This window comes from Pongo pygmaeus, chromosome 23 (genome assembly GCF_028885625.2).
Source record: "Pongo pygmaeus isolate AG05252 chromosome 23, NHGRI_mPonPyg2-v2.0_pri, whole genome shotgun sequence".
Classification (NCBI taxonomy): domain Eukaryota; kingdom Metazoa; phylum Chordata; class Mammalia; order Primates; family Hominidae; genus Pongo; species Pongo pygmaeus.
In genome coordinates this window covers 57,155,098-57,177,401 of record NC_085931.1, presented here as the reverse complement: position 1 = coordinate 57,177,401, position 22,304 = coordinate 57,155,098, and the positions used below count along the sequence as shown (strand labels likewise).

Here is a 22,304-nt window from a genome sequence, read left to right as displayed (position 1 = left end):
TTTCTGAGAGGGAAAAACATGTCGCACACAAAGGATACAATAGAATACTTTTTTTGTTTTTTGAGACGGAGTCTTGCTCTGTTGCATAGGCTGGAGTGCAGTGACACAATCTCAGCTCACTGCAACCTCCACCTCCCGGGTTCAAGCAATTCTCGTGCCTCAGCCTCCCGAATAGCTGGGACTACAGGCATGCACCACCACACCTGGCTAATTTTTGTATTTTTTGTAGAGAAGAGGTTTTGCCATATTGGCCAGGCTGGTCTTGAACTTCCGACCGCAGTAATCTCGGCCTCCCAAATTGCTGGGATTACAGGTGTGAGCCACTGTGCCTGGCCAAATAGAATACTTTTGGATTTCCCAACAGCAACATGGGAAGTGAAAGACAACAGTTGGAAACCATCTAAATGTGGGAGGAAACTGGCCTCTGACCCCATAGCCCTATATTCAGAGAAGCCCTCCATCAGGTGCAAGGGTAGCAAAGCTCCTGTTTTCCCCATTAGTGTAACTAAAAGGTAGCTGTGTCTCCCTCTGAGATTCTGGACTCTGTCTCCCCATGGTATTTGGTACTTCTCTCCTATTGTGGTAATTATTGGTGAACATGGTTTCTTATGATGTTTTAGAAGGTAACTCATGGCACCTTTTCTAGACGTCCAACTTGCAGTGGCGTGTTACAGGTTGCTTGTATTTAATTTGCACTGCAATATTACTGTTTTATAACAATGAAGTCATCATCAAATCATCATCAGCCATTTTTCAGATCCAGCCCTGCAATAAATGAGAGATGTTGATAATGATAGTGATGCCAGTTAACACTTTTTGAGCCCTTATCATATGCCAGGCACTGTCATAAATAAGAACCTAATGTGCATTAACTCACTTCCTGGTAACAGCAACCCCATGAGGCAGGCATTATCCTTATGTTTACTTTACAGATGAGGCAACTGAAGTACAGAGGGGCTACCACAACATGCCCTGGGGCACAGAACCACCGGGACCGGGGTTTGACCTCAGGCAGCAAGCCTCTAGTTTCTGCTTCTAACTACCACGTTAGAACCCTCTGTGTGGTTTACTGTGTGTCATCTCCCAGTGTGAACATTTCTCAACTTTACTTCCAACCATCAACGATCTAGACATTTGATAATTTAGCTTTTTTTGTTTTGGACACAGAGTTTCCTTCTTTCACCCAGGCTGGAGTGCGTGGTGTAATCACAGCTCACTGCAATATCGACCTCCCAGGCTCAAGTGATCCTCCCACCTCAGCCTCCCAGGTAACTGGGACTACAGGCACATGCCACCACGCCTGGCTAATTTTTCTATTTTTTGTATAGACAGGGTTTCGCCATGTTGCCCAGGCTGGTCTCAAACTCCTGAACTCAAGTGATCTGCCCTCCTGGGCCCCGCAAAGTGCTGGGACTACAGGCGTGAGCCATTGCGCCTGACCTGATAATCCAGATTCTGAATTACCCACAAGTTATTTTTCTTTCCCAGTTTATCTGTGTTGAGTAGATGCTCCTCTCAGTGAATATAACTGTCTGTTGGAGTCTTTAGTAAAGTTCAGAGATGGGGGAAAATGTAGTATTATTCTAATGTGTTTTTAAAACAAAGACTGGAAGTTTAAACTAACGACAAATTGAAATGTGAGGATTACCTGAACTCTTGCTGCTTATGTGGCTAAACGAGTGTGTGTTCAGTGGAGAATTACCCGTTTACTCATTTAGCAGATGGAGTCATTTCTGTAAGCACTGCCACATTGGGGCACCCGAGTCTGGGTCCTCAGATGAGGATCTCAGAGCCAAAGCCACAGTTCTAATGCTTATTCCAAGCCAACTTTTTTTCATTTAAAAAATAGCTTTATGGGCCTAGTGCTGTGGCTTATGCCTATAATCCCAACACTTTGGGAGGCCGAGGTGGGTGGATCGCCTGAGGTCAGGAGTTCAAGACCAGCCTGGCCATCATGGCGAAACCCTGTCTTTGCTAAAAATAGAAAAATTAGCTGGGCATGGTGGCGTATGCCTGTAGTCTCAGCTACTTGGGAGGCTGAGGCACGAGAATTGCTTGAACCTGGGAGGCGGAGGTTACAGTGCTCTGAGACGGTGCCACTGCACTCCAGCCTGGACGACGGAGCGAGACTCTGTCTCAAAAAATAAAATAAAAACAAAACAACAAAAGAAACGGCTTTATGGACATGTAACTGGCATACAATAATCTGTACATATTTAAAGTGTACAAATTTGGTATTTTTTGCCATATGTATAAACCTGTGAAACCGCCATCATAGCCGAGACAGTACGCAGACCCATCATCCTCAAAGCTCTCCTGTGCCCATCTAATCTCTCCCTCTTGCCCTTCCATGCCCACTGCCACTGGTCCGCTTCCTGTCACTACAGATTAGTTTGTACTTTCTAGTTTTATACAAATAGAATCAAGAAGTATGTATTATACTTATTTTTCCTGTCTTCTTTTACTCAGCACAATTATTTCAGCATTCATCCATGTTGTTATGGGTAATCATAGGCCATTCCTTTTTATTGCAAAGTAATACTCCATTGTATGGATAACCACAGTTTGAGAATATATTCACCTATTAATGGCATCTGAATTGTTTCCAAGTCTGAGCTATTATAAATAAAGCAGCTATAGACATTCAGGACTAGACTCTGTATGGAATATATGCTTTCTTTTTTCTTGGCCAAATACTTAGGAGTGGGATTGCCAGATCTCATGGTAGGCATTTGTTTAACTTTATAAGAAACTGCTGGCTGGGCATGGTGGTTCACACCTGTAATCCCAGCACTTTGGGAGGCTGAGGCAGGCAGATTGTCTGAGGTCAGGAGTTCAAGACCAGCTTGGCCAATGTGGCGAAACCCCGTCTCTACTAAAAATAAAATAAAAAATTTAGCCAGTCGTGGTGGTGCACACCCATAGTCCCAGCTACTCAGGAGGCTGAGGCAGGAGAATCACTTGATCCTGCTGAAGCAGAACAGGCTTTTCCTAATTTTCCTGTGGCTTTTTCTTTCCACCTCAGGTGTCTGGTGAAGGGGGCCCTCTAACTGCCTTAGGTTCGGCTCAGGTCACTAGAGTCTTACAGTAAGTTGCCAGACAAGGCTGTAACCATTTGGGGCATGTCTGGACTGCGATCATCCAGGAATTGATGTATGGGAACTGATCTGGATGTCCAGGGTGTCCTCCAACCCCAGTCACCACCCTAAATACATGACCAATCATTTCCCTATCTATCGTCCCCTCGGCCGGCCACCCGACATTAAAAGAAGGCCATTCCACTTCACACAGAACCCTCAATCTTTGGGGGGACAACTTAATTCCATAATCTCCAGCAAAACCTTTCTTAAAATTATTTAACATGCACTCCAGAGGAGTGGGTTTCAACACTTTTCCTCCCATCCTGCCCTTTGTGATGCACACTCACTCTCACTTTCGTTCCAGACTGACCAGACTGGGTCCTATTACGGGAGTTTTGGGTGCTGCTTAGCTAGGAGAGTACCTAATTCCTGCCACAGCCTGCTGCAGCTGTGGGGCAGCTCCTGTCAGCCGTATGCGATGCCCTAGTTCTGGTCAATCACACACTCGCCTCAGAGCACACAGTCCATGCTAAGAGATCTGTGTCTCCCCACATCACGGCCCTCCCGGAACCATCTCTTTCACACACCTCCCCGCTCCCAGTTCCCGACCCTTAGTCAAGGCAGCAAACCACTCTTGCCATTTTCAGTTTCTTTCCTGACCAACTTAGTGAGCCACTCTCGCATCCTGCATCAGCTAAGGTGTAAGTTTCATCTGAATCGGTGAGCTACTCTCACTGTCCCCAGACCCTCTGGGTCTGAGCAACACGGCAAAACCCTGTCATCTGAATCAGTGAGCTACTCTCACCATCCCCAGCCCCTGCTGGAACTGTCCTGCAACCCCTTTATAGGTTCCGTTGTGCTGTCTGGGAAGGACACCAGGATGCTGGAGAGCCAATCTCCTTTCTGGGCTGAAGTCCTCCCATTGGCACCAAAGGTCCCAGGTCTCCCTCGACCCAGGCTCCAGTCCCACAGGCAAGAGAGACAGAAAATCTGCCATCTCCAATCCCGGATGAGCCCCCAGAAAATGTAGTGGGAAATCAGAGAACTGGAGCAATTGATGGGGTTCAGGAGGATTTATTTAAGGTATACACTGGCTCAGTGGACTTGCATCCAGAAAGTCAGAGCACCAAACAAAGAAGGCAAGTACCTTTTATGCATCTTGAGGAAGGAAATATGTGAGGCAGGAAGCAGGCATACAGAAGTGAGAAAAAAGGCTGTTATCATCTTGTGATATTCTTGTGACATGCCTTACATCTTAAGAAGAACATGTTTTGCAGCTTAAGCTTATCTGCCTTGTGAACTTGCAGCTGTGCAGGGAAAACAGGAATTTACAGAACTTAAAAAATACGTGGAGGTGAGATAAGATTAATGTTTCACACAAGGAAAATTAATATTCTTTCTTAACTCTAACTTCGGTGGGGGAGTGGTTACTTAAAGCCTTTCAGTCTGGGCCTAAACAGCATTTTTATTAAAGAAACTATCATTATTTCTATTATTATTACTGCTATTGTTATCTTTATTATTATTTTTCTAATTCACTGGGAGGCAGAGGTTGCAGTGAGCTGAGATCGCGCCACTGTACTCCAGCCTGGGAGAGCAAGACTCCATCTCAAAAAAAAAAAAAAAAAAGCAACTGCCAACCTGTTTTTCAATGTGTTTGTATCATTTTACCTTCCTGTCAGCAGGGATGAGAGTTCTAGTTCCTGAACATCATGGCTAATGTTTGGTATGGTCAGCCTTTCTAATTTTGGCCATTCAAATGCACATGTAGTGGTATCGTACCACCACTGTCTGAGTTGTAGAATATTAGCATGGGGACTGTAGGTTTCATCTGCATTGCCCTGATGACTGATAACGTCGAGAATTTTTCACTCGCTTACTTGCTATTCATCTATCTTCTTTGACAATGTGTTTGTTCAGATCTCTTGCCCATTTTTAAAACTGGTTTATTTTCTTCTAGGTGAGTTTTGAGAATTTTTTCTGTCTTCCAGCTACAATACCTTTATCAGGCAAATGCTTTTCGAATATTTCCTCCCAGTGTGTAACTTGTGTGTTCATTCTCCTAAAACTGTCTTTTGAACAGTAAAAGTTTCATTTTGATGAAGTTCAATTTATTGATTTTTTCTTTCATAGATTGTGTTCTTGGTGTCATATCTATGAAATCTTTGCCTAACCCAAGGTCACAAAGATTTTTCTCCTGTGTTTTCTTCTAGAAGTTTTATAGTTTTAAATTTTACCTTTAGATCTCTGATCTATTTTGAGTTAATTTTTGTGTATGGCATGAGGCATGGGTCAAAGTTCATTTTGGGCATATGGATAACCATTGCACCAGCACCATTTATTGAAAAGACTGTTCTTTCTCTACCAAATTGCCTTTGCTCCTCTGTCAAAATCCAGTTGTTTTTTTAAGTTAGAAATGAATGTGGGATTTAATCAAATGCTTTTCTGCATCTACTAAGATGATCATATGGTTTTTCTTTTTCATCCTGTTAACATGGTGAGTTACATTAATTTTTTATTATCAAGCCATTTGGCATTTCCTGGGATGAATCCTACTGGATATGATGTAATATTTGCTATACTTTGAATGTATCCCCCAAATTTCATGTGCTGGAAACTTAGTTTCCAAATTCATATGTTGATAGCATTTGAAGGTAGCCTTTGGGAGGTAATTAGGATTATAAGATCATCAGGGTGGGGCCCCCATGATAGGACTGGTGACTTTATAAGAAGAGGAAGAGAGCCCTGAGCTAACAGGCTCTTCTCCTTGCTTCACGTCACGATCCAGCAGGAAGGCTCTCACTGGATGCCAGCACCATGCTCTTGGACTCACTGGGTACATACCTGAGATTCCGATCTATCTCACTGTGTACACATCTGAGATTCTGATCTATCTCACTGTGTATACACCCGAGATTCTGATCTATCTCATTGGTACACACCTGATATTCTGATATGGCTCCTTGTGTTTATGCCCAAGATTCTGATATACCTCCCTCTCCCAACAAACACTCAAATCCCTGCACTGTTCCTGGCCCTGCGTGAGCACCAGACACCATTCTTGGCTGGCACAAGTACTGGGCACTGTCCCTTCTAATCCTCTCAGATGGTTCTTTTCCTGGCCTCAAGTAGTTTTGCTCACATGGATGCACCAAGCAGTACTTTGGTAGATCTCTCGAGTCCCTCTGTATATGGCTTGCACCTCTAATACTTTGCATTGGATAATCTATACACCATTGTCTCCCTGGACTCTCAGCTCTATTTTGTCAACTGAGGAAGTCTGCCAAGATCTGCCTCAGTTTCCCCTCTCCTTGCACTGCAGCCTGGAAACTCTCTCAAGCCACACCTCTCACCTTGTCTTACCTCCATCAGTGCCCTTCACTGCCTGATGTCCAGCATCTTGAAGAACATTGTTTCATGTATTTGTATGGAGGTTTGGTTGTCTCAGATGAGAAGGTAAGTCAGTCCCTATTATTCTATCCTGGACAATGGAGTCTGTAATTTCTATAGGCATAATAATTTGGTTACAAGGCCACAGCCAGTATATTTCTTAATTGTTTAAAACTCGTGTCACCTTCTGACAGATAGAAATATTTCATGTTTTCCTTTAATATTGTTTTAAATTTCAAAGTAGATAAACTGTTAGACTATACTTTTGAAATCTACCCGCTCCTTACGAGTCCTAAAATGCCTCTTTGGGTAGGTGCCTGAGGTTCTGATATAGTTCCTTGGCTACATGCCCTAGACTGATAGACCTCCTTAGATCTATACCCCAAATTCTGCTATACCTCCCTGGGTATAAACCTGAGATCCTGATATAAATTCTTAGCTAGATACTTAAAGCCTCAAGATATGCCTTCTTGAGTATATACCTGAGACTGCTATACCTCTTTGGGTAAATACCCAAGATTCTGATATATCTCACTGGTTACACACCTGAGGTTCTCATCTGTCTCACTGGGTACACACCTGAGGTTCTGACCTGTCTCACCGGGTACACACCTGAGGTTGTGACCTGTCCCAACAGGTACACGCTTGAGGTTCTGACCTGTCTCACCGGGTACATGCCTGAGGTTCTGATCTGTCTCATTGGGTACACGCCTGAGGTTCTGATCTATCTCATTGGTATACACCTGAGGTTCTGATATGGCTCCTTAGTTTATGCCCAAGATTCTGATATACCTCTCTCTCTTCACAAAAACTCAAATCCCTGCTGCAACTCAATACTGGGATGCATTCCAAAATTTAGACTACCTAAGACTGTTTGAAGTTCCCTTTGAATCCTGGAGGATATGATACTATCAATTTTTTTTTTTTTTTTTTTTGAGATGGAGTCTTGTTCTGTTGCCCAGGCTGGAGTGCAGTGGCACGATCTCAGCTCACTGCAACCTCTGCCTCCTGGATTCAAGCATTCTCCTGCCTCAGCCTCTGATACTATCAAACCTTTATACAAATATTGTCATCAGTCCTGACATAGACATAATGTTAGGATTAATTAATGCTCAATAAAATAGTAAAGGAAGAACACTAGTAGGCTACTAAACAGATTATTTTTATTTTTATTTTTATTTTTTTTTGAGACAGGGTCTCACTTTGTCGCCCAGGCTGGAGTGCAGTGGTGCGATCTGGGCTCACTGCAAGCTCCACCTCCTGGGTTCACGCCATTCTCCTGCCTCAGCCTCCTGAGTAGCTGGGACTACAGGCGCCTGCCACCACGCCCGGCTAATTTTTTTGTATTTTTAGTAGAGACGGGGTTTCACTGTGTTAGCCAGGATGGTCTCAATCTCCTGACCTCGTGATCTGTCCGCCTTGGCCCCACAAAGTCCTGGGATTACAGGCGTGAGCCACTGCGCCCGGCCAACAGATTCTTTTTAAAAGTGCTAAAAGGATCACCTAATGGTAACAGAATTCATCCACCGGAAGATATGATGCTCCTAAACGTGTATGGACCTCTTATCTATGAAGCAGGAAGCAAGTCCTCACATGACACTGAATCTGCTGGCACTTTGATCTTGAACTTCCCAGCCTCCAGAACTGTGAGAGAGAAATTTCTGTTGTTTATAAATCACCCAGTTTATGGTATTTTGTTATAGCAGCTTGAATGGACTAACACACCATTCAACAACACTAGAATATACTTTTTTCCCTAAAAGCCCATAGAACATTCACCTAGACAGACCATGTCTTTGGCCATTAAACAAACCTCAACAAATTTAAAAGAATTGAAGCCATACCGAGTATATAATCTAATCACAATGAACTTACACTATAATAACAGAAAAACAATAAAAAGAAAGTACTGATACGGAGTCTCACTCTGTGGGCCAGGCTGGAGTGCAGTGGCATGATATTGGCTCATTGTAACCTCTGCCTCCTGGGTTCAAGTGATTCTCCTGCCTCAGCCTCCAAAGTAGCTGTGATTGCAGGTGCATGCCAGCATGCTTGGCTAATTTTTGTATTTTTAGTAGAGACGGGGTTTTGCCATGTTGGCCAGGCTGGTCTCGAACTGCTGACCTCCGGTGATCCGCCCGCCTTCGCCTCCCAAAGTGCTGAGATTACAGGCATGAGCCACTGAGCGTAGCCCTGTAATTTACATTTCTACCTATCTATCTATCTGTCCGTCCGTCCATCCATCCACCTACCTATGAATGACAGGGTCTTGCTCTGTTGCCCAGGCTGGAGTACAGTGGCGCAATCTCGGCTCCTTGCAACCTCTGCCTCCTAGGATCAAGCAGTCCTCCTACCTCAGCCTCTCAAGTACCTGGGATTACAGGCACACATCACCATGCAGGGCCAAGTTTTTGATTTTTTTGTAGAGTCGGAGTCTTGCTATGCTACCCAGGCTGGTCTAAAACTTCTGAGCTCAAATAATCCTCCTGCCTCATCCTTCCAAAGTGTTAGGATTACAGGCATGAGCCACCATGCCTGGCTAGAACTGTTTAAAACAAACCAGAAAACCAAGAAACCTGTACATAAATGTTCACAGCAGCTTTATTCATAATAACTCCAAACTGGAAACAACCTAGATGTCCTCCAGTGGGTGAATAGTTAAACCATGGTTCCTCCATACCATGGAAATTACTCAGGAATAAAAAGGAATAAACTGTTGATGCACCAACAACCTGGATGAATCTCATGAGAATTACCCTGAGTCCCAAAAGGTTATATGCCATATGATTCATTATGTGACATTCTTTTTTTTTTCTTTTTTAAGATAGAGTCTCACTTTGTCACCCAGGCTGGAGTGCAGTGGCATGATTTTGGCTCACTACAAGCTCCGTCTCCCGGGTCCACGCCATTCTCCTGCCTCAGACTCCCGAGTAGCTGGGACTACAGGTGCCCGCCACCACGCTTGGTTAATTTTTTGTATTTTTTAGTGGAGACGGGGTTTCACCATGTCAGCCAGGATGGTCTTGATCTCCTGACCTCGTGATCCGCCTGCCTCAGCCTCCCAAAGTGCTGGGATTACAGGCGTGAGCCACCGCGCCCGGCCTATGTGACATTCGTAAAATGACAGAAATGGGCAACAGATTAATGACTGGCAAAACTAAAAAAGGGATGGGAAGGTAAGAGAGAAGTGGGTTTGGCTATAAAAGGCACCATGACAGCTGACTGGTGATGGAAACATTCTGTATCTTGAAGGTATCAATGTCAGTATCCTGACTGTGATATCGTCCTCTCGCTTTGCAAGATGTTACCCTTGGGGAAAACTGGAAAGAGTGCTGGGGATCTCTGTATTATTTCCTAAAACTGCATGTGAGGCCAAGGCGGGCAGATCACTTGAAGTCAGGAATCTGAGACCAGCCTGGCCAACAAGGTGAAACCCCATCTCTACTAAAAATATAAAAACGAGCCAGGTGTGGTGCGTGCCTATAAACCCAGCTACTCAGGAGGCTGAGGCAGCAGAATCACTTGAATCCAGGAGACAGAGGTTGCAGTGACCTGAGATTGCACCAGTACACTCCAGCCTGGGTGACAGAACAGTGACCTGAGATGGCACCAGTACACTCCAGCCTGGGTGACAGAATAAGACTGTCTCAAAAAAAAAAAAAAAAAAAAAAAGCAACAAAAACTACAATTATCCAAAAAATGTTTTAAGTTAATTTGTAAAAGTACTAAAAGGGAGGAAAATTAGGAGTGATTTTTTGTTTGATTGTTTTTTTGATACAGGGTCTTGCTCTGTTGCCCAGGCTAGAGTGCTTTAGTGTGATCGTGGTTCATGGCAGCCTCGAACTCCCAGGCTCAAGCAATCCTCCTACCTCAGCCTCCTGAGTAGCTAGGACTACAGGCACGAACCATGATGCCTGGATAATTTTTTAAATTTTTGTAGAGACAGGGTCTCACTGTGTTTCCCAGGCTGTTCTCAAACTCCTGAGCTCAGGTGATCCTCCCGCCTCGGCTTCCCAAAGTGCTGGGATTACAGGAGTGAGTTACTATGTCTGGCCAACGGTGGTATTTTAAGAACAGGTGATCTGTTCTTCATGTTTTCTGCTCTGCAGCTTTCAGAATCCAGACGTGGTAAACATAGCTAGGATATATAATATAGAAACTGTCTCTTTTATTTATTTTCTTGCCTTTTAACTTTTTATTTGGAAGTACTTTCACTTATAGAAAAGTTGCACCCCAAAAACAGAATAAAGAACACCATAACTTTACCCATATTCACTGGTAGTTACCAATTTAACCATTTGCTTTATCATAATTTCTTTCTTTCCTTCCTTCCTTCCTTCCTTCCTTCCTTCCTTCTCTCTCTCTCTTCTTTCTTTCGAGATGGAGTCTCGCTCTGTTGCCAGGCTGCAGTGCAGTGGTGCAATCTTGGTTCACTGTAACCTCTGCCTCCTGGGTTCAAGCAATTCTCCTGCCTCAGCCTCCCAAGTAGCTGGGACTACAGATGTGCACCACCATTCCCAGCTAATTTTTTGTATTTTAGTAGAGACGGGGTTTCACCATGTTGGCCAGGATGGTCTCGATCTCCTGACCTCATAATCCGCCTGCCTCGGCCTCCCAAAGTGCTGGGATTACAGGCATGAACCACTGCACCTAGCCCATAATTTCTTTCTTTATAGGTATGTATGTATATATGTGTATGTGTGTGTGTGTGTATTTGAGGGTGAGTTGCATACCTCATGGCCCATTCTCCTAAATACTAAACTACATTTTTGCTAAGAATGGCAGTGTGCTCTTATACACCACAGAACACTTCACTTCTGTTAATTCAACAGATACACTTCAATCTATGATTCGTATTCAAATTTTGTTAGTTGACCCAATAATGTCCTTGATGGCATTTTTCCTCCTTCAGTACAGGATGCTGTTCAGAGTCAGGTATTATATTTTATTGTCTTTTCTCTTTTAATCTGAAACATTTCCACAGCTTTTCTTTGTCTTTTATGATACTGACATTTTAAAGGAATACCATTTCCAAGCTGTCTTCTTCCCCTTTTCAAACAGAATATAGCAGCTGCCTTAGTACTGACTTATAGTAACTTATATTGTGACAGATATTTGCATAGAAGAATCCACACTTAATAAGAACCTCTAACTCGAGGTATATCCTATGTCCCATCCTGAAGCTGGGTTCTTAAATAGGCTCCCAGCCTCTCTAGCAACTTGTATGCCCTCCATTTTGCCAGCTTGCCAACTGGAAATGTGTCCAAGGCTTTCCTATTTGGAACTAGAGGTTCCCAGAGCTACATTCCTATTCAACACAACAAATAAAAGAAAACTAAAAACATAACTGTTTTGTAAATCCCCAAATAAGAGAGTGAAAAGAACAGCCACAACATCTACCTGATAGCATGACTTTAAGCAACTCAACATAATTCAAACATTTAGCAAACATAGGTGAACAATAAACCAAGTACCTTCTGCAAGAGCTGGTTGTAGGACAAATCCTTTTCTAAAGGAACAAAGATGAATGCAACTTAAAGTGACAAGAACACTAAGGGAACAGAAGCAAGCCACTTAGGGGTAAAAATGGAATTTTCTGCTATAAAGTAAAGCTCTGCATAAAAATAAGACAGAACAGGAGATCTAGTAAGGGTTTATTCATAAGACCCCATGCTGAGGATTTCAAGGAGGCAGTCACGTTTCTGGGGTAACTGACTATGGGATTGTCCTCATGGGGCCAAGTAACCTGTCAAAGCAATGAGGCTTCCTACTCAACATGCCCCGTGGCCACACTGCCAGCTGGAGGCTCTATCTGAAGCCTGGAACAGCTGTCAACATGCCTTGAATCCAACAGGTCCCGATGTGACCTCGGTCTTTTACCTCTGCACAAAGTTACCGCTTACGGCTGTTTGGACAGTCTAGTTTGTTTGTGGATCGTTTGGTCTGAAAGACTGTTTTTTTCTTTTTTGAGATGGGGTCTTGCTCTCTCACCGAGGCTGGAATGCAGTGGCACGATCTCAGCTCACGGCAACATCCACCTCCCAGGTTCAAGTGATTCTCCTGCCTCAGCCTCCTGAGTAGCTGGAACTATAGTCACACGCCACCATGCCCAGCTAATTTTTGTATTTTCAGTTTCAGCATGTTGGCTAGGCTGGTCTCCAACTCCTGACTTCAGGTGATCCACCTGCTTCGGCCTCCCAAAGTGCTGGGATTACAGGCGTGAGCCACCATGCCCAGCCCAAGGCTGTTTTTTTTTTGTTTTTTTTTTTTAATTACTTGCATTCATCCTGTGGTTTCCGTCCCAGCTCACGGCATCCTGCCCAGGGAATCACTCCCTCCCTCCTCCCCTCCTGCCACAGCCTCCTCCCTCTCCCTTTTCCAAGGTTCTTACGCACGGCTGCCAGGTTCCTCACCTGGAGGAGAGCCCTGATCACCTCCTGTGGATGGGCTCTTCTCGAGCATGGCTTCCAAGTACCCAGATTCACAGGTAGGGAAACAGACCAGGGACAGGTATCACCCAAGGCGACACGGCTGCTCAGTGGCTGGGCTGGAGCTAAAGTCAAGGTCTTCCTACACCCAACGCGGTGGAGCCTTTCCCACTTAGCCACCTTGCTTGGCCGGGCCACACCCCTTCAGGTCCCTCTGCAAACCTCAGAACCACCTACATCTTCTGCCCGGGCCCTGAAAGCTGCCCGAGGGGGCTTTTTAGCAGCTAGATCAGAGCATATCCAGTCCCCTAAGAAGCCCTCACGGGTCCCCATCCCATGGCCTTTCACACACAACACAAACCAGTGTCCTCACAACGGCCCTGGCCTCCACGAGACTGGTCCTGCCTCTCCCCTGGGACTTCCTGACCTCTTTCTCCTCCTCCTCCTCTCCAGGACACTGCTCAAGTCACACTTCCTGGCTGCTCCTCCCATGAGCACACCCTGCTGCCCTCCCTGTCAGGATGCTCCCATCCTGATGTCTGCTCCACCTGCTCTCACCCGGTTCCAGCCCTTCCTCAGACGCTAGGTCCTGGCCACCACCTCCGGGAGGCCAGCCTGGACCAGCCTCCTGGCGCCCTCGCCCCTTCTGGCACCCTTGACCCACTCACCTGCCCTGGGCTTGCTCCTCCTACTGTACCTGAAGGCGGCGAAGTCACCAGGCCAGCTGCCCATCTCTCCACTCATGACCTGTCTGTCCCTGCCAGAGCATCAGCTCTCATAGATGAGGGTGTCATGGGTTTTGTTCACTTACGTATCTTAGAACAATGCCCGGTACAGAGAAGGAGCTCAATAAATATCTGGTGGAGTTTGAACCAGAATGCACGAATCTTCTCTTCATGTCCCCTAGCAAGCCCTGGACTCTGGCCAAAATAGATGACTCGGCATCTGCCAGCCCCACCCCAGGCTTCCTGGACTCTGTACTTTTTTTTTTTTCTTTTTTTATGAGACAGAGTCTCACTCTGTTGCCCAGGCTGGAGTGCAGTGGTGCAATCTTGGCTCACCGCAATCTCTGCCTCCTGGGCTCAAGCAATTCTCCTGCCTCAGCCTCCCAAGTAGCTGGGATTACAGGCACCTGCCATCGTGCCCGGCTAATTTTTGTATTTTTAGTAAAGACAGGGTTTCGCCATGTTGGCCAGGCTGGTCTTGAACTCCTGACCTCAGGTGATCCACTGTCTCGGCCTCCCAAAGTGCTGGGATTACAGGCGTGAACCACTGCACCCGGCCCTGGCCTGTGTACTTTATCCTACTTCTTTCTGCCAGGAATGCATCCCATTCTACACATTTGGGGGGTAGTACAGATGGCTTTCCTCCCCAGGGTGCTCAGGATCCCCCCAGGGGAAGGACTTTGTCCCTCCTCTGAATCACGACAGCTCTCATTGTGGGTATTGATGTATGCCTTTTCTGCTCAACTGACCTTTAACTCTGGGAGGAAGAATTCTTGTCTGTCATCTTCCTCTCCTATACCAGGCAGATGTCCAATAAAAATTTACAGAATGAATCTGACATTGGTGCTAAATTCTGAACACTGTTCCCTGTCTTACAAAAACTCAAATCAGGACCAGTGCAGTGGCTCACACCTGTAATCCCAGCACTTTGGGAGGCTGAGACAGGCCGATCCCTTGAGTCCAGGAGTTTGAGACCAGCCTGGGTGATATGACAAAACCCCGTCTCTACAAAAAAAAAAAAAAAAAAAAAAAAAAAAATTAGCTGGGTGCGGTGGTACACACCTGTGATCCCAGCTACTTAGGAGGCTGAGGTGGGTGGATCACTTGAGGCCAGGAGTGAGCCAAGATCACACCACTGCACTCCAGCCTGGGTGACAGAGTAAGACCCTGTCTCAACAAAACAAGACAAACAACTCCCACCCCCCTGCCACCAAAAACACACTTAAATCATTTTAAGTAATGGACCTATGAAAAAGAGCCTGTATATAGTACAAGTATTTAAAGGACAAGGCTGGTTGCAGAACAAATGCTTTTCTAAAAAAAAAAAAACAAAGATGGATGCAACTTAAAGTGACGAGAATGCTAATGGAATGGAAGCCAGCTGTTTAAGAGGAAAACTGAATTTTCTTGTTAAAAAGTAAAGTTCCTGAAGTGCATCCTGTGACAGCCTGGGAGGGAGTGCACTGAACAGTTTTCAGGCCATTTAAACCGTCTATAGTCAGCTCTGTAAAGTCCACATCATTCAAGTAAACGTAGTCAGGATGCCTACATGTGCTCAGTGTCAGATGTCAGCATCCCTTGTGTGACACATGAGGCCTTTCTTAAGATGACTGACACTTTCCCAATACTGAGCTGTCCCTTCCATGAACATAGTATATCCATCTATTTATTTGGGCTATATTTAAGCTCTCTTAATAACATAATCAGTTTTCTGAGTAGAGATCTTATGTATCTTTTTCAGATTTATTCCTAGATATAGATACACTATAAATGTAACTTTTAATTAATAAACTTTCTTATTTAGAGCAGTTTTGGGCTTACAGAAAAATTAAGTGGAAAGTACAGAGAGGTCTCATATACCACCTCACTCCCACCACAGTTTCCCTCTTATTAACATCTTGCATTGGTGGCCGGGCATGGTGGCTCACACCTGTAATCCCAGCACTTTGGGAGGCCGAGGCGGGCAGATCACGAGAGCAGGAGATCATCCTGGCCAGCACGGTGAAACCCCGTCTCTACTAAAAGTACAAAAAATTAGCTGGGCGCGGTGGCAGGCGCCTGTAGTCCCAGCTACTCGGGAGGCTGAAGCAGGAGAATGGCATGAACCCGGGAGGCAGGGCTTGCAGTGAGCCGAGATCGCGCCACTGCACTCCAGCCTGGGCAACAGAGCGAGACTCCGTCTCCAAACAAACAAACAAACAAACATCTTGCATTGGTGAGGTACATTTGTTGCCACTGATGAACCAATATGACATATTATTGCTAACTGAAGCCCACAGTTTTCATTTTCACTCTTTGTGTTGTACATTTTATGGGTATTGACAAATGCCTAATAACATGTATTCATCGTTACGGTACCATACAGAATAGTTTCACTGCCCTAAAAATGCCCTGTGTTCCACCTATTCATTCCTCTTTCCCTCCCTATGAGCCCCTGGCAACCACTGACGCATCTTTTTACTGTCTTCATAGTTTTGCCTTTCCCATAATGTGTAGCGTTGGAAGCAGACAGTATATAGCTTTTTCACTTTGAGTTCTTTCAGGTATACAATATTTTCGATAATAATGTAAGTAGTATTATTTGCCAAAATGTTTTCCAAAGTGGCTATCATTTTACATTCCCATTGGCAGTGTATGAGAGTTCTTATTCCACATTCTTACGCATACTTGGTCAGACTGCTTAATTATAGCCACTCTTGTGGGTGTGTAGTGATATCTTTCTACCAAGACAGATGTCTATGAACTTGCATTTCCCTAGTGACTAATGAGGGAAAGGCACATGAACATCTTTTCATGTGCTTGCTTACCATCCATTCAAACGACATGCCCATTGTTGACGAGTTAGTTCATCTTTCGCCCATTTTTAATTGGGTTGTTTGACATCTTATTGAATTACAATAGTTCTTTATATAATCCATATCCAAGTCCTTTTTCAGATATATGTTTTGTAAATATTTTCTCTAAGTCTATGGCTTGACTTTTCATTGTATTAAGTGTTTTCTGATGAGTAAAAGTTTCTAATTTTGAGGATGACTAATTTATTCTTTTATAGTTTATGCTTTCTTCTTTTTTTTTTTTTTTTTTTTGAGATGGAGTCTTGCTCTGTCACCCAGGCTGGAGTGCAGTGGTACGATCTCGGCTCACTGCAAGCTCCGCCTCCCGGGTTCACGCCATTCTCCTGCCTCAGCCTCCCGAGTAGCTGGGACTACAGGCACCTGCCACCACGTCCGGCTAATTTTTTGTATTTTTAGTAGAGACGGGGTTTCACTCTGTTAGCCAGGATGGTCTTGATCTCTTGCCCTTGTGATCCACCTGCCTCGGCCTCCCAAAGTGCTGGGATTACAGGCGTGAGCCACCGCACCCGGCCGCTTTCTTCTTTAAGAGACTGAGTCTTACTCTATGGCCCAGGCTGGAGTGCAGTGGCATGGTCATAATCCACTGCAAGCTTCAACTCCTGGGCTCAAGTGATCCTCCTACCTCAGCTTCAGACATGTGCCACTGTGCCTGGCACAGGTTTTTTTTTTTGTAAAGACCCACTCTTGTTATGTTGCCCAGGCTGCTCTCCGACTCCTGGCCTCAAGCTATCCTCTCATCTTGGTCCCCCAAAGCATTGGAATGACAGGGGTAAGCCAGCATACCTGGCCTAGTTAATGCTTTTTAAATCATGTTTAAGAAATCTTTGCCAAACCCCAAATCACTAGAATTTTCTCATATGTTTTCTTCTGAAGGTTTTATAGTTTTAACTCTTTTTTTAACACATGGTCTCCCTTTGTCACCCAGTCTGGAGTGCAGTGGTACAATCATGGCTCACCGTAGCCTTGACCTCTCTGGGCTCAGGTGATCCTCCCACCTCAGACTACTGTGTAGCTGGGACTACAGGTGAGTGCCATCATGCTCAGCTAATTTTTTGATTTTTTTGTAGAGACAGTGTTTTGCTATGTTGCCCAGGCTGGTCTTGAACTCCTGGGGCCAAATGATCCACCCACCTTGGCCTCTCAAAGTGCAAGATTACAGGCATGAGCCACTGTACCTGGACGGTTTTAACTCTTACAATTAGATCTATGACGCATTTCAATAATAATTATATGACAACACAGTATCATATAATATGATATATATTACATAATATAATATGTAATATGATATATACTATTATTACATAATAGTATAATATAATGATAATAATTATGAGTTTGTAGTGCTGTGAGCTGAGGGTTGAGGTTCTTTTGCATATGGCTATCCAGTTGTTCCAGTGTCATTTATTGAAAAGATTATATTTTCCCCACTTAAATGACTTGGCACTTTGCTGAAAATCAATTGACCACATATGTGTGGATCTATTTCTGGACTTGCTATTCCGTTCCATTCATCTAATGGTCTGTTTTCATATTAATACCATACTGTCTTGATTACTGTAGCTTTGTAATAATTCTTGAATTATATGTAGTCTAAGTCCTTCAATTGTGTTGTTCTTTTTCAAAGTTATGTTAGCAACTCTAGGTCCCTTGCATTTCCATATAAACTTTAGAATCAGGTTATCAAATTCTACAAGTAGGCATGCTGAGGTCTGATTCCGATTGCTTTGAATCTGTAGATCATTTTGGGAAGAATCGGCATCCTAATGATACTGAGTTTTCTGATTCAAGAGCATGTTATAACTTGCCATTTATTTAGGTCTTTTAAAATTTCTCTCAGCAGTGTTTTGTAGATTCCAGGGTACAGGCCTCACACATTTTATCTCTGAGCATTTCATAATTTTCATGCTTGATTACTGGTTGTTTTTTTTTTGTTTTGTTTTGTTTTTTTTGTTTTTTTTTTTTTGAGATGGTAGTCTTGCTCTCTCACTCAGGCTGGAGTGCAGTGGCATGATCTCGGCTCACTGCAAGCTCTGCCTCCTGGGTTCAAGCAATTCTCCTGCCTCAGCCTCCCCAGTAGCTGGGATTACAGGCGCCCGCCACCACATCCAGCTAATTTTTGTATTTTTAGTAGAGATGGGGTTTCACCATGTTGGCCAGGCTGGTCTCAAACTCCTGACCCTAAATGATCCACCTGCCTCAGCCTCCCAAAGTGCTGGGATTACAGGCGTGAGCCACCACACCTGGCCTGATGTATCCACTTTTATAAAATGCCATGTGGGTTTATCACTGAGAGACAAGGAGTCGACACAACCACATGCTTTGCAGTCTGTGCATGAAACTGACCGACAGATGCTCAGGGACCAATCACAGACTGACTTTGAGAGAAGTGACGCAATTGGTCAGTGATCATCATGCACATCTGTTATCTACACTGTGATTTGTAGGCTGGAGAACTGGAGGCAGAGCTTGTACTTTATACAGCACTCACAGTGCATACACCACGGGAGCTGGGATCTGATGTGTATTGTTGGGAGACCACTATAATTTAACTAAACAATGATAATTAATATTTTATTTTTAAAAATAGAGATGGGGTTTCACTATGTTGCCCAGGCTGGTCTCCAACTCCCAGACTCAAGCAATTCACCCGCCTTGGCCTCCCAAAGCACTGGGATTACATGCATGAGCCACTGCAGCCGGCCACTGACTGAAATTTATGCATAATGGAACTGTGCAAAGGGAGGAAAGCCTGCGTCTGAAAAATTGTCCTTAAAAATAATTAGAGGCCTAGGATGAGGCTCTGTTCCTCCAGAAGGATATTCACTTGCTTCTGCCAGGCATTTGCGGTCCTTGCAATCTGAGATCACCTTAATCCAGTCTCAAGGACTGGGCATAGCTAGAACTGGACTTCAGTCCTTGATTAAGCTGATCTGTTTCCAGGTCACCTGTACTCCTAGGATGGAGCTTTTCTGGGTCCCAATATAAAGTTTGGGATATTTACCAGGGTCTTCCCTTCTAGCCCCTCAAAAGTGCCACTCAGGCTCTTAACTGCTTCTTTCATAAATTGGCCAACACCCCAGGAACACAATGGCCTCAAATGTCAAGTTTCCATCTTCTCCAGACCCTGGCCTGGCAGTTCTTCACTATCTTGTAAACTCTCCAATTCCTCCACATATGTTTAAAGATTCTGTCCACCTTTGCCAGTTAACGTCCAGACTACTGAGCCACTGTCAGAAATGCAGTTCCCTGGCTGGGTGCGGTGGCTCACACCTGTAATCCCAGCACTTTGGGAGGCCAAGGGCAGGCGGATCACCTGCGGTCAGGAGTTTGAGACCAGCCTGGCCAACATGGCCAAATCCCATCTCTACTAAAAATACAAAAATTAGCCAGGTGTGGTGGCAGGCGCCTGTAGTCCCAGCTCCTCGGGAGGCTAATATGGGAGAAGCACTTGTACCCAGGAGGCGGAGGTTGCAGTGAGCCGAGATCATGGCACTGCACTCTAGCCTGGGCAACAGAGCGAAACTCTGTCTCAAATAAATAAATAAATAAACAAATGAGAATAAATAAAAATTTAAAAAATAAATGGAGTTCCCCATATTAACGTTCTCAAATCATCCCAAATTTATCAGCCCTACATTTTGAAATAGCTACTTGTCTCATTATTTTTTTACTTCCATAGCTACAAAGAAGTAATTCTGTAATCTTCAATAAAATCCATAGACTGAAATAGGAAAACAATTACATTTCTATCCTTAATGTTTTCCTCATATTCAGACATTACCCAAATAATAACTTTCTCATTAAAACACTAATAAAATTTTCAAACAGAAAACTGTCACCTTTTAATAAGCACAAGAGTATAGATTTAAGTGGAGAGGAAGGCTTCATTAAATACCTCCTATGCTGGGCCACCTTTTAGCAGCTGAGGGTGCAGCCATGTAGAAAACAGAGAAACATCTCTGTCGTCATGGAGTCGCCATTCTAGGGAGGGGAGACAGGTGGGAAACAGACAAATCAAGAAAGCATGTACCGGCCGGGCGCAGTGGCTCATGCCTGTAATCCCAGCACTTTGGGAGGCTGAGGCTGGCAGATCACCTGAGGTCAGGAGTTCAAGACCAGCTTGGCCAACATAGCAAAACTCCGTCTCGACTAAAAATACAAAAATTAGCAAGGCATGGTGGCGGACGCCTGTAATCTCAGCTACTCAGGAGGCTGAGGCAGGAGAATGGCTTGTACCCAGGAGGTGGAGGTTGCAGTGAGCCGAGATCACACCACTGTACTCCAGCCTGGGCGACAGAATGAGGCTCTGTCTCAAAAAAAAAAAAAAAGAAGAAGAAGAAGAAGAAAGCATGTACTACATAGTGACAGGTAGAAGGAAGGGCTGAAAGTATAAATAAGGTGGTCAGGGAGGGCCTCTGCACAGGGGCAGGGGGAATGGGGTGCAGTCATGACAGCCTTCCCTCCCATAAACAGTGCACCGAGCTGTGATAGTCCCATGAGGCCTGCTGCCTCCAGGTACTCCCAGCACCCTTCCACTCACTTGGACCCTGGGCAGCCATGATCACAGCTTTCCCCTCCAACACCATCCTAATGCAGGGAAAAGGAGGCAGCTGCCACACTCAGCCACTCGCACGCTATGTGTCAGATGTATCACTCCCCTACACGCTCACCCATGGCATGAGGCCAGCACTCCGGCCCTACGCCAGCTGCCTAAGGTCCCGGGCAACTAGGCACACCTGCTCATCCTGGGTGTTACATAGCCATCCTTGATTGACACAGCTAGATGCTGACCAGCTCCTCACATTTGGGCATGAACAGGCCATACTCAGTTACCTCCATGCACCACACTTCACTGAGCAAATGTGAGTTGCCACTAGACTGTGGGCTTCCTCGCATGGAAGCCAGATCATGGCCCCCAAAGATGTCCACTCCCCAATCCTGGGGCTGGTGGATGTGTTATCCTATATGCAAAAGGGGCTCTACAGATTTAATAGAGGGTGCTACTGTGGGATGACTTGTGTCCCCTCAAAAGATGTGTTGAAGTCCTACCCCTCCCCATACCTCAGATTATGAGCTTGTTTGGAAACAGGGTCACCGCAGATGTGAGCAGTTGAGATGAGTTCATGGAGTGGGTTAGGCCCTAAGCCAGTATGACTGGTGCCCTTATGAAAAGGAAATTTGGATCCAGACACAGACACACAGGGAGCGGGCCACATGAAGATGAAGGCAGAGCTCGGAGGGATGTGGCCACAAGCCAAGGAGAGCCAACAACTGACAGCCACAACCAGAAGCCAGAAAAGGCAAGGAAGGAGGCTACCCAGAGCCTTTGTAGGGAGTGCAGCTGTGCTGACACCTTGATTGTGAACTGCTGTCCTTCTGAAGAGGGAATAAATGCCTGTTGTTTAAGCTACCCAGTTCATGGAACTTTGTTATGGCAGCCCCGGTACACAGGTGCGGGTACAGGCTCTGGGAGGGGAGAGCACCCTGGGTGATCCAGGTGGGCCCAGTCTGATCACCTGAGCTCTTAAAAGCAGAGAATTTCTCTGGCTGGAGTCAGAGAGATGCAGCAGAAGAAATGGCAGAAGCGAGGTGGTGAAGGCGAGGTTAGAGATCAGACGCGAGAGGACTCTACCCACGCGGCTGCTTCCAACAGCGAAAGGGGACTGCAAGCCCAGGAATGCACACAGCTCCCAGCAGCTGAGAATGCCCAGGAGACGGGACTGCATGTTTTCAAAACTCATAAAACTGTGTGCCTAAAAAAATGAATTTTAGGCCAGGCACGGTGGCTCACGCCTGTAATCTCAGCACTTTGGGAGGCCAAGG

The 22,304-nt window shown here is 45.1% G+C and overlaps 1 protein-coding gene across 3 annotated transcripts in view; it reads right to left on the bottom strand.

Annotated features, from left to right (window-relative positions):
* Positions 1 to 22,304, bottom strand: part of PPARA (peroxisome proliferator activated receptor alpha) — a 96,403-nt gene that overhangs the window by 60,152 nt on the left and 13,947 nt on the right. The window contains exon 1 of one of the 3 annotated variants that reach the window (XM_063663124.1): positions 638 to 765. The exons of the other annotated variants lie outside the window; for them this stretch is intronic. The gene's annotated coding sequence lies outside the window, so the exon portion shown is untranslated. Of the gene's footprint in view, positions 1 to 637; positions 766 to 22,304 lie in introns of those variants that run through there. 3 annotated transcript variants of the gene reach the window in all.